Genomic DNA, 12,961 nt, shown 5'->3' on the forward strand with positions numbered 1-12,961 from the left:
GGCTGCCCCTCCGGAAGGAGTGCATTGTTTCCCTGGAGGTAGATGGGAGGAAGGTCACTGGGTACTGGGACACGGGCGCAGAGGTGACGCTGGCCCGGCCCGAGGTGGTGGCCTCAGATCGGATGGTGCCCGACACCTACCTGACCCTGATGGGCGTGGGCGGGACCCCATTCAAGGTGCCCGTGGCAAGGGTACACCTGAAATGGGGGGCCAAGCAGGGCCCCAAGGATGTGGGGGTACACTGATATATGCCCACTGACGTGTTAATGGGAGGGGACCTCAAGGACTGGCCTAGTAACACCCAAAGTGCCCTGGTCGTGACTCGTAGTCAGAGTCGGCAAAGGGCACTGCACCCCGACAACGGGGAAGGTACTCAACCCAAGGTGCAGGACCCTAACCCAGGGAGCGGGGAACGCCCAGGGGCACGGTGCAGAGAGGCTGCGGCCTCAGACCCAGCCAGCAAGAGAGAGCCGGTCCCCATCCCTGTCCCAGCTGCTGAGTTCCAGGCTGAGTTGCAGAAAGATCCCTCCTTGCGGAAGCACCGGGACCGGGCTGACCTTAGTGCGGTACAGACCATGAGGAGAGGTTGCAAAGAGAGGTTCCTGTGGGAGAAGGGGTTCCTGTACCGAGAATGGGCTCCCCCAGGGGAAGTAGAGTCATGGGGGATCAGGAGGCAGCTGGTGGTTCCCCAGAAGTTTCGTCACAAGCTGCTGTACCTGGCCCATGACATCCCTCTCGCAGGGCACCAGGGAATCCGACACACCAGGCAGAGGCTGCTACAGAACTTTTACTGGCCTGGGGTCTTTACCCATGTCCGACAGTACTGCCAATCCTGTGACCCCTGCCAGAGGGTGGGGAAGGCCCGGGACAAGGGGAAAGCGGCTTTGAGGCTTTTACCCATCATAGAAGAACCTTTCCAGAAGGTGGCCATGGACATAGTGGGACCCCTCAGCAAGATGATCCGGTCAGGGAAGAAATACATCCTGGTGGTGGTGGATTTTGCCACTCGCTACCCCGAGGCGGTGGCCTTGTCCTCTATCGAAGCCGACACAGTGGCAGATGCGCTGCTGACAATTTTCAGCCGGGTGGGGTTCCCCAAGGAGGTCTTAACGGACCAGGGGTCTAACTTCATGTCGGCCCTGCTCCGGTCCTTATGGCAGAAATGTGGGGTCCAGCACAACTGGGCCTCAGCGTATCACCCCCAGTCCAACGGGCTGGTAGAAAGGTTCAACGGGACGCTGAAGATGATGCTAAAAACATTTATGAACCAGCACCCGCAGGACTGGGACAAGTACTTACCTCACCTGCTGTTCGCGTAGAGGGAGGTGCCCCAGGAATCTACCGGGTTTTCACCTTTCGAACTGTTGTATGGAAGGCGGGTAAGGGGGCCCCTAGACCTGATGAGGGATGAATGGGAGGGGAAGGCCGCTCCCGAGGGAGAGTCAGTGGTGGAGTATGTCCTGACCTTCCGGGAAAGACTGGCCGAGCTCATGGGCCTGGCCAGGGAGAATCTGGCCCGAGCCCAGAGGAGGCAGAAGGTCTGGTATGACCGCACGGCACGGGCCCGTGCCTTCGCCACCGGGGATCAGGTGATGGTTCTCATCCCCGTGAGGAGAAACAAACTCCAGGCCGCCTGGGAAGGGCCCTTCAAGGTTATCAAGCAACTGAATGAGGTAAACTATGTGGTGGAGCTGTCAAACCGGGCACATCACCGTCGGGTGTACCATGTGAACATGATGAAACCATACTATGACAGGGGGAATGTGGTGTTGGCCGTGTGTGGACATTGGGAGGGGCAGGGAGATGACCCCTTAGTGGATCTATTCCCTGGGACAAAAGCTGGTTCCCCCCTGGAGGCGATTCCCCTCTCTGATCAGCTGACCCCGGGCCAGCACGCTGAGATCAGGGGAGTGCTGCATCTATACCGACAGCTGTTTTCCAACCAGCCTGGACGCACTAATTTGACTGTCCACCGGGTGGAGACCAGGTCACATCCCCCTATAAGATGCTCCCCTTTTCGGGTCACTGGTAAAACTGCCCAGGATCTTGAAAGAGAGGTCAGGGACATGCTGGCTTTGGGGGTGATCCAGCCTTCTTCCAGCCCTTGGGCCTCGCCAGTGGTGCTGGTCCCCAAGAAGGATGGGTCAATCTGGTTCTGTGTGGACTATCGAAAGCTCAATGCCATCACCGTATCTGATGCCTACCCTATGCCCAGGCCTGACGAGCTCCTAGACAAGCTGGGAGGTGCTCGGTACCTCACCACTATGGATCTTACAAAGGGCTACTGGCAAGTGCCGCTGGACGCAGATGCCAGGCTGAAATTGGCCTTTATCACCCCTCTGGGGCTCTATGAGTTTTTGACCCTGCCCTTCGGCCTCAAGGGAGCGCCGGCCACCTTCCAGCGCCTGGTGGATCAGCTACTGAGGGGGATGGAGAGTTTTGCCGTGGCGTATATTGACGACATCTGCGTCTTCAGCCAGACCTGGGAGGACCATGTGTCCCAGGTTAAACAAGTCCTGGACCGACTCCGAAAGGCTGGGTTAACAGTAAAGGCTGAGAAGTGCAAGGTGGGGATTGCTGAAGTATCTTACCTGGGCCATCGGGTGGGGAGCGGCTGCCTGAAGCCGGAACCAGCCAAGGTGGAGGTGATCAGAGACTGGCCTGCTCCCCAAACCAAAAAGCAGGTCCAGGCCTTTATTGGGATGGCGGGGTACTATCGAAGGTTCGTGCCCCACTTCAGTGCCATAGCCGGCCCCATCACTGAACTGTGCAAAAAGGGGAAGCCAGACAAGGTGATCTGGACTGAGCAGTGCCAGGAGGCTTTCCGGGCGCTGAAGGAGGCTCTGGTTAGCGACCCAGTTCTGGCAAACCCAGATTTTGACAAACCCTTTATGGTGTTCACCGATGCCTCAGACACGGGACTGGGGGCGGTGTTAATGCAGGAGGATGAAAAGGGGGAGAGACACCCCATCGTGTACCTGAGTAAGAAGCTGCTACCCCGGGAACAAAGCTACGCAGCCATCGAGAAGGAATGCCTGGCCATGGTGTGGGCCCTTAAGAAACTAGAGCCATATCTCTTTGGGCGACACTTCACCGTGTACACCGACCACTCTCCCCTGACCTGGCTGCACCAGATGAAAGGAGCCAACGCCAAGCTCTTGAGGTGGAGCCTGCTCCTGCAGGACTATGACATGGACGTGGTCCATGCGAAGGGAAGTGCCAACCTGACAGCGGATGCGTTGTCCCGGAGAGGGGGCCCTGAACTTCCCCAGGTCACTGGGCAGAGTGACCCTGCTCAGTTCAGTCTCAAAGGGAGGAGAGATGTGATGCAGTAGGGACTGTCTGTGTGGGGAGTGGGAGAGCAGGGCAGGACTTTAGGGGATGGACGATGCCAGAGCCTGTAACCTGAGCTAGGTAAGGGAGGGGAAAGGTCAACACCTTTGCCCGGGAAGGGGACAAAGGAAGGGAGTGGCAGGAGGGAAGCAGTTTGAGTTAGGGCTTGGGGCTGTGTGGGCGGAATTCAGGGTATCCTAGCTAGGATCCAAGCACCCTGAAAGCCCAGAAGGACTCGGTGGAGGGGTCCTGACTGTGCCTGCAAGCTCGGCTGTAACCTGTGTTCCTGTTGTTCAATAAACCTTCTGTTTTACTGGCTGGCTGAGAGTCACTGTGGGTCCCAGGAAGAGGGGTGCAGGGCCGGACTCCCCCACACTCCGTGACACACGCTCGCTTTGCACACCAGGCCCACATGCACCACTCCCAACCACTGCACGCTGACTTTGCACGACAGGCCCATCCGGCCCTCGTGCACCACTCCCAACCATTGCACGCTCACTTTGCACACCAGGCCCACCCGGCTCTCATGCACCACTCCCAACCACTGCACACTCACTTTGCACACCAGACCCACGAGCACACTCTCAACCACTGCACGCTCACTTTGAACACCAGGCCCATCCGGCCCTCGTGCACCACTCCCAACCATTGCACACTCATTTTGCACGCCAGGCCCACCCGGCTCTCGTGCACCACTCCCAAACACTGTACTCACTTTGCACACCAGGCCCACCCAGCCCTCATGCACCACTCCCAACCACTGCATGCTCGCTTTGCACACCAGGCCCACATGCACCACTCCCAACCACTGCATGCTTCCTTTGAACACCAGGCCCACCCGGCCCTCTTGCACCACTCCCAACCACTGCACGCTCGCTTTGCACACCAGGCCCACATGCACCACTCCCAACCACTGCATGCTTGCTTTGCACACCAGGCCCACCCGGCCCTCATGCACCACCCCCAACCACTGCACACTCACTTTACACACCAGGCCCACGTGCACACTCCCAACCACTACATGCTCACTTTGCACACTAGGCCCATCTGGCCCTCGTGCACCACTCCCAACCATTGCACGCCTGTTTTGCATGCCAGGCCCACGCGGCTCTCATGCACCACTCCCAACCACTGCATGCTTGCTTTGCACACCAGGCCCACGTGCACCACTCCCAACCAATGCATGCTTGCTTTGCACACCCGGCCCACCTGGCCCTCGTGCACCACTCCCAACCACTGCACGCTCGCTTTGCACACCAGGCCCACGTGCACCACTCCCAACCACTGCATGCTTGCTCTGCACGCCAGGCCCACCTGGCCCTCGTGCACCATTCCCAACCACTGCACGCTCGCTTTGCACATCAGGCCCTCGTGCACCACTCCCAACCACTGCACGCTCGCTTTGCACACCAGGCCCACGTACACCACTCCCAACCACTGCATGCTTGCTCTGCACGCCAGGCCCACCTGGCCCTCGTGCACCATTCCCAACCACTGCACGCTCGCTTTGCACACCAGGCCCTCGTGCACCATTCCCAACCACTGCATGCTTGCTCTGCACGGCAGGCCCACCCGGCCCTTGTGCACCATTCTCCATCACTGCACGCTCACTTTGCATGCCAGGCCCACCCAGCACCGAGTAACACGCTCACTGTGCACAGGGGTGGGAGCGACAGCAGAACCAGGTGGAACCAGAGCACAGCATTAATGAGCTCAGATCGAAGGACACCCCCTGCCCCCATGACACCTGTGCCTGAGGTGGGAGACCTCCCTGCCCCCACCCCCAGGCATAGAGGGGGGCAGGGTGGGCTGAGCAGCTGCTGTCTAGCCAACCCCAGCCCTAGGCACATCATGCATATTCAGCAGACAGAGCTGATGCTGGCCAATGGCAGGCGAGCCTGCCATGGTGAATATTCAGCAGACCCAGCTGTCTAACCAGGAGTCTGGGAGCAGCTGCAGCCTCCATGCCCCAGGACAGGGCTTGCAGGTGACAGCTGTGCCAGGCTGACTCAGCCACCACTTGGCTGCGCGGGGTTGGAGGCCAGGGCTGAGGCTGGTGGAGGCAGAGTCTGCAAACAGCAACTCAGGGACCACCCCCAGGGAGTCCAGCCCTGCCGCCAGCTGCAGATCCCAGTTCTCTGCTGGCCACTCCACGACAGAGCCCCGCCAGCTCCAGGCCGGGGGCATCCCCTCCTCCCCCCACAGCTCCCCCCAAGGGTCTCTGGGCCTGGGCAGCACCTGGATTCTAGCCACTGGAGCCCACGGGGTTTGTAGCCCGGCTTCCCATGTGGCTGTCTGCCAGCGACTCGGGGGGTTAGCGGGGAGGGGAGTTCCAGCCCAGGGCCAGTGCAGTGCTGCTGGTGGGGACCCATGGGGAGGCATCACTCGTGTTTAGAGCCAGGATCCTCCTTTCCTGGCAGCTCCTCTGGCCCAGGGGCCCCCAGGCAGTGGGGCTGGGAGGGAGGGAGACCAGAAGAGTAGGGGAGCATGGAGGCTCAGGGAGGGAAGAGCAGGGGAGGTTGGCTGTCAGCAGAGCCGGGCCTCTGGGGTCACAGCTCCCCCTGGGTGGATTCAGCCCTGCCTGACCTCCCGCAGCTGGCCCCAGGGACACTGGTCACTGCAGACGCTCAGCTGGACTCACCCCGGGGCTGGAGCCCGGAGGCTGCGTGCCCTGCCCGCCTGGCCCCTGGCATGCTGGTCACTGCAGACGCTCAGCTGGACTCACCCTGGGACCAGAGGCCGGAGGCTGCGTGCCCTGCCCGCCTGGCCCCAGGGACACTGGTCACTGCAGATGCTCAGCCGGACTCACCCCGGGGCTGGAGCCCGGAGGCTGCGTGCCCTGCCCGCCTGGCCTCTGGCATGCTGGTCACTGCAGATGCTCAGCCGGACTCACCCCGGGGCTGGAGCCCGGAGGCTGCGTGCCCTGCCCGCCTAGCCCCAGGGACACTGGTCACTGCAGACACTCAGCTGGACTCACCCTGGGACCAGAGGCCGGAGGCTGCGTGCCCTGCCCGCCTGGCCCCTGGGGCACTGATCACTGCAGACGCTCAGCTGGACTCACCCCGGGACCAGAGGCCGGAGGCTGCATGCCCTGCCCGCCTGGCCCCAGGGACACTGGTCACTGCAGACACTCAGCTGGACTCACCCCGGGGCTGGAGCCCGGAGGCTGCGTGCCCTGCCCGCCTGGCCCCTGGCATGCTGGTCACTGCAGACACTCAGCTGGACTCACCCCGGGACCAGAGGCCGGAGGCTGCGTGCCCTGCCCGCCTGGCCCCTGGGATGCTGATCACTGCAGATGCTCAGCTGGACTCACCCCGGGGCTGGAGCCCAGAGGCTGCGTGCCCTGCCCGCCTAGCCCCAGGGACACTGGTCACTGCAGACGCTCAGCTGGACTCACCCCGGGACCAGAGGCCGGAGGCTGCGTGCCCTGCCCGCCTGGCCCCTGGGATGCTGATCACTGCAGACGCTCAGCTGGACTCACCCCGGGACCAGAGGCCGGAGGCTGCGTGCCCTGCCCGCCTGGCCCCTGGGATGCTGATCACTGCAGATGCTCAGCTGGACTCACCCCGGGGCTGGAGCCCAGAGGCTGCGTGCCCTGCCCGCCTGGCCCCTGGGGCACTGATCACTGCAGATGCTCAGCCGGACTCACCCCGGGGCTGGAGCCCAGAGGCTGCGTGCCCTGCCCGCCTGGCCCCTGGGGCACTGATCACTGCAGACGCTCAGCTGGACTCACCCTGGGGCCAGAGCCCGGAGGCTGCGTGCCCTGCCCGCCTGGCCCCTGGGGCACTGATCACTGCAGACGCTCAGCTGGACTCACCCCGGGGCCAGAGCCCGGAGGCTGCGTGCCCTGCCCACCTGGCCCCTGGGGCGCTGCAAGGCCAGGGCTGAGGCTGGACTCTGGGATCAGGGACGCAGCTGCTGTGCCCAGGCCCCGTTTCCTCCCTCACCAGCTCCCACCGTGAGCCAGGCCCAACCGCCACTGACACAGCCCGGAAGAGTCTCCCACTCAGGGTCACACGGGCGGGAGTTGACCCTGAGGGGAGCCCTGCCCCTCCCCATGCCATGCAGAAGCACAGGGCCAGGCTGGGGAGACCCCCACCCATCTGTACGCATGGGGGCCCTGTGCTCAGCCCAGCTGGGGAGGGGCCACTGCACCCAATGGGGGGCACACATAAGAACAGCCAGACTGGGTCAGACCCAGGGTCCATCCAGCCCACTGTCCTGTCTGCTGACAGTGGCCAATGCCAGGTGCACCAGAAGGAGTGACCAGAACAGGGAATCAGCAAGTGACCCATCCCCTGTCGCCCATTCCTAACTTCTGGCAAACAGAGGCTGGGGACCCCATCCCTGCCCAGCCTGGCTAATAGCCATTGAGGGACCTGCCCTCCAGGAACCTATCTAGCTCCCTTCTGAACCCTGTTATAGTCTTGTTCTTCACAATATCCTCTGGCAAGGAGTTCCACAAGTTGACTGTGCGTTGCATGAAAAAACACTTTCTTGTGTTTGTTTGTTTGCTACCTATTAATTTCATTTAGTGCCCCCTTGTTCTTGTGTTATGAGGAGTAAATAACACTTCCCTGTTTACTTTCTCCACACCAGTCATGATTTTATAGACCTCTAGCATCTCCCCCCTTAGCCATCTCATTCCCAAGCTGAAAAGTTCCAGTCTTATCAATCTCTCCTCATATGGAAGCTGTTCCATCCCCCAAATCATTTTTGTTGCTCTTTTCTGAACCTTTTCCAATTCCTCCACACGGGAACAGATGTCTGTGGGCACAGGAAGTGGCTGGGACAGGACGGGGGGATGGGACTAGAGGTGGGGGGGGGGCAGGGAAATGGGGAAGGGGCTCCTGCACCAGGGCCAGCCCCCCATTTCAGACATTGCAGCCGCACAGTCGTTCCCCCCACCTCCGGACAGCTGGGGCACCAAGACCAGAGAGAGACCTAGAGAGACTGGGCCTGGCACACCCCCTGGATCCTGGGGGAAAAGAGCCCCCCCATCAGCCTAGCATTGGGGCCCTGCTCTCACCCTGGCATGGCCATTCCCACACAGGGACCAGATGTCCCTTGCTTTCAGCTGGGATCCTGCAGCCTTGGGAAGCTGGAAGGAGGAACCTGCCAAACCCCACGTGGGGCAGTGCTACCAACTCCTCCCACCCCGAGCCCAGGGTCTTGGGGGATAGGCAAGGACTTCCCCCTTTGCTGACAAGACAAGGCGGAAATTTTCTGTAATATTGTTATGAAGCTAATGTGTGCCTCAGTTTCCCTCTGTACTCTGCCCTGCTACCCAGCGGGTGCAGCAGGGTTAAAGCTGCTCTTGGGGCTGAGTACGAGACGGGAGGGACCACGGGAACACACACAGACGCCCCTGCCCCCGAACTGAGCAATAAGCCCTGCTCAGCAGGACTCGGGAACTGGGCGGGCTCCGCGGGGGTGGACGATGGCCTGAGAGGTGTCGGGGTGAGGCCGGGTCTGTGGAGGGCTCAGCAGCTCTCACCGGGACTGACAGAGCCGGAGATCCAGCCCAGAGGGTGTCTGGGTGGAGCCCTGGCTTGGCCGCATGGCCCATGTCGGAGCCTTCGCTGCTCAGCACCAACCGGGGGCCGTCCCAGGGCCGGGGGCTAAGGAGCCTGTCTCTGCTTGGGGAATGCGGCCAGGGATCACTGCCAGTCCTGGCTGAGCCGCGTTGGTCCCCGCAGAGGGGCCAGGGCTGGGTTCAGCGTCAGGCTCGGCCGGACCCACGGGGCAGAGCTCAGGGCGGGCAGCAGGAGGACTGGAGCCCAGAGGCTCAGCCTCGGAGGTGGTGAGGCGCGTGGCCAGGCCTGCGGGAAGAGCGGGTCCCCTGGGGGCTCTGGCAGGCCGAGGGGCTCCTGTCAGGGGGCTGCAAAGCCGGGGCTCAGCGCAGAGCCTGTGCATCCTTGACCCTGGCACTAGGGAGACCTTTTGCCGTTGGGTGGCATCAGTTACTGACTCTCCCGTGGGAACGGGAACCTCTGCCAGCCCCAGGGTGGGACGGGAGGAGGCAGGGAGCGGAGACAGGGCTGGGCCTGGGGGACAGCGGGTGCCATGTGGCACAGGACGGAGCACAGGTGCCAGGGAGATGCCAGCAGGACATGTTGCCGGTGGCCCAGGGACACAGCACAGCGACAGAACTGCCGAGCCCTCCACAAGCTGGAGGAACCCAGGAGTCCTGGCACCGTTCTGCAGCCCTGCCTGCAAACACGCCGCGTCCCGCAGCCCGCTCCAGGGGCCAGCAGCCCAGGGCATCCACCAGCCAGCACCGCCCCAGCCCCAGCCCCTGAGGGGCCCCCGGCCGGCCCGTGGGAGCTGAGCTCCCCTGGGAAACACCCGGAGCCCTGGGTCCAAGCCCCCCTGAGCCCGGCCGGTGCAGGGCTCCCGGGGCCCAGACAGGTGCACAAGGTGTGTGTGTGGGGGGGGCGGGGGCTAGGAGCCACTGACCCGAACTTTCCCCCAGGGGTGACGGGCTGCGCCCCCGGCACCCCGAGTTCCAAGGGGAGCCCCCCTAGGGAGCTGGGAGCCCAGACCCCTGGAGCCCCCCCGCTAGGGCCACCTACCCTGCCTGGGGGCCGCGCCCCCCGAGCCCCCCGCCCTCGCCTACCTGGGCTGCCCGGGACCCGGCCGCCAGCAGCAGGCAGAGCCTGGGGAGGAGGCGCATGGTGCAGACGCGGAGCCCGGCCCGGGCTGCTCCGGCTCCGGCTCCGGCTCCCCGGCGCGGACCCTCCGCTCCACGCGGCTCCGCCTCGCGCGGGGCCCCGGCCGGGCTCGCTGCGCGCCGCTTGCGCCGCGTACCCCGGGGCTGCGCCGCGCAGGGAGCGTGCGCACGGGGGAGGGGCCTGCCGAGGCCGGGGTTGGGGGCGAGGCCCCGCCTCAAACACCTGCGGGGGGGCTGCCCGGCTCGTGCTTAGCGGCCCTGGGTGCCGGACTCCTGGGTTCTCTCCTGGTGGCTTTGGGAGGGGAGGGAGGTCTAGTGGTTAGCGAGGGACCAAGAGTTTCAAGGGGACGGGTTGAGACCCCTCTTTCCCTCCCTCCATTGTTGTTGTGTCCTGGGCCGGGAGGGCCCTGCTCCCTGTTCTACCCTGCTCCTTGTGCCCATCATTGTGGCCTCTGGGTGCCCCCCGCTGGGACTGCACAGTGGGACCAGGCCTAGTGTCCAGCCCCCAGTGACGTGAGGATTGTGCCCCGACCAGGTCCGTCCTGCCTCCCAGGCGGCTGTGAGAGGTGGGCGCACAGCCCCAGTGGGGTGACCCAGGGAGATGCCCCTCCACACGCCCGGGGGGGGAGCCGAGGGTGCCAGAGGCGGCAGGGAGGGGGCAGCGGGCCCTGGTGGGGGGATGCTGTGAGTGGCTCCCCATGGCCCCCACCAGCTCCTCATGCAGAGCCAGGGCTGGGGCCTGGACTTCGGGCCGTGCTAGGACCCAGGCTCGGGGGCTGCTGTGGGTGCGACGGGCCTGGGAGAGGCTGGCACACAATGACAGGAGGCTCCCTGCAGGCCCCTGAGTCCGGGGGGCTGGTGTGTTGCCGGTGTCAGCAGACCAGCACCTCCATATGACCACCAGGAGCTGCCACGGACAGGCCGTCTGCGAGCCTAGGGTCACTCGGGGCTGGGGGAAAAGGCCTCAGCATGGGAGGGCGGCCCGGCCTGCTTCACTCTGAGCCATTGGCAATAGGGGGCAGGTGAGAACTTGCCCTGGGGGCAAGTTATCCCATCACTGCCTCCTGCCGGGCTTCATCCCCCTTGCCCCGGAGCAGTGGGGCTGGGGGCTGTCGGAGACGGGACGCCGGGGTAGATGGGCCCCTGCGCTGGCAATTCCTGTGCTCCTCAGAGGAGCGGGAGCCTCGTGCCCCAGGATTCCCCGCTCTGCTTGGGGTGTTCTCTACCGCGCTCTTAACATCCCCAGCCTGTAATTAAGCTGCACGGCGCAGGCTGCTATTAACTGTCAGGGAACCTCATGGCACACGGGTGTCTCTGCAGAAGTGGCACAACTTCCCTGCCAATCAGCTGCCCCCAGCCTGGGTTCCTCCCCCTGAATAAATTGGCTCCTTGTTTTTAAGAGTTGCCTGGCAGCGCCTTGACAGCTCCCCCCCAGCACCTCTTTACCCGCCCCGCCCCCACCCCCTGTGGGCTGTGACAGCTCCTGGCAGGGATGTAATAATCCCCTAATTATCTGCCTTCTCTGCAGCTCAGTTCTCAGGCTCTGTCCCAGTCGCTGAGGGCAGAGCAAACAGCCACGAGGAGATAACTGACTTCGGGCCAGTGCTCTGCCCTTTTGGCCACAACCCAGGCTGCTCCCTTCCCCAAAGTGAGGGGCCCTGCCAAGGCCAGGAGGTGGTGGCTGCTCCTCGTTCACTATTCCCAGGCATGGTGGGACCAGAGTCCAGGAGGTTGTGCATGGGGGCTGCCCTCCGTTGGCCTGGGGCTCAGGGGAAGCTGGCCCATCGTGCCGAGGGGTCTGTGTCCTCCCCTCTCTTGGTGCAAGGAGGTGACTCCCCCCCCCCACTTACAGGGGAAAGGGAAGCCCCACTTCGCCAGTGCCTGGTGAGGTCCTTCACACTTGTGCAAAGCAGGCGTGAGACATGGAGACAGCAGCATCTTACACCCTCCGCACGCTAGTGCACAAGGCTCTGGTGACAGGAAACAAGGTCCCTTCCTTTTAAGCACCACATCGTTTGGGGGGGTGTATTAGAGCCAGCCCAGCCCCCTCCCCCCACCCCACACACCAAGTCCCTGCGGCCAGGGGCTCTGCCAGCTGAGCCCCAGTCCCCATGGGTGGGGGGGTGGTAAGTTTCACTCGGCAGCTTTTGGACTGCAGGGAGGGACAAGGGAACTTCTAGGTCCTTTTCTGCAGAACTGCTGCCTAGCCATTCGGTCCCTCGTCTGGAGCAGTGAATGGGATTCTTCCGTCCTAAGGGCAGGACTCTGCACTTGTCCTTGTTGAACCTCATCAGGTTTCTTTTGGCCCAATCCTACAATTTGTCCAGGTCCCTCTGTATCCTCTCCCTACCCTCCAGCGTATCTACCACTCCTCCCAGTTTAGTTCATCTGCAAACTTGCTGAGGGTGCAAATCATCCCATCCTCCAGATCATTAATGAAGATATTGAACAAAACCGGCCCCAGGACTGATCCTTGGGGCACTCTGCTTGATACCGGCTGCCAACTAGACATGGAGCCGTTGATCACTACCCGTTGAGCCGACAATCTAGCCAGCTTTCTATCCACTTTATAGTCCATTCATCCAGCCCATACTTCTCTAACTTGCCGGCAAGAATACTGTGGGAGACTGTATCAAAAGCTTTGCTGAAGTCAAGGAATAACACATCCACTGCTTTCCCCTCATCCACAGACCCAGTTATCTCCTCATCGAAGGCAATTAGGTTAGTCAGGCATGACTTGCCCTTGGTGAATCCATGCTGACTGTTCCTGATCACTTTCCTCTCCTCTAAGTGCTTTAGAATTGATTCCTTGAGGACCTGCTCCATGATTTTTGCAGGGACTGAGGTGAGGTTGACTGACCTGTAGTTCCCTGGATCCTCCTCCTTCGCTTTTTTAAACCTGGGCACTACATTAGCCTTTTTCCAGCCATCTGGGACCTCCCCTGTTCGCCATGA

At 62.6% G+C, this 12,961-nt stretch overlaps 1 protein-coding gene across 1 annotated transcript in view; it reads left to right on the plus strand.

The window, feature by feature from the left end:
* Positions 1-275: 275 nt before the first annotated feature.
* Positions 276-12,961, plus strand: part of LOC127035537 (uncharacterized protein K02A2.6-like) — a 122,821-nt gene continuing 110,135 nt past the window's right edge. Inside the window, exon 1 of the mRNA XM_050925546.1 lies at positions 276-324. The gene's annotated coding sequence lies outside the window, so the exon portion shown is untranslated. The remainder of the gene's footprint in view (positions 325-12,961) is intronic.

The sequence above is a fragment of the Gopherus flavomarginatus genome, chromosome 16 (genome assembly GCF_025201925.1).
Source record: "Gopherus flavomarginatus isolate rGopFla2 chromosome 16, rGopFla2.mat.asm, whole genome shotgun sequence".
NCBI classification, from domain to species: domain Eukaryota; kingdom Metazoa; phylum Chordata; order Testudines; family Testudinidae; genus Gopherus; species Gopherus flavomarginatus.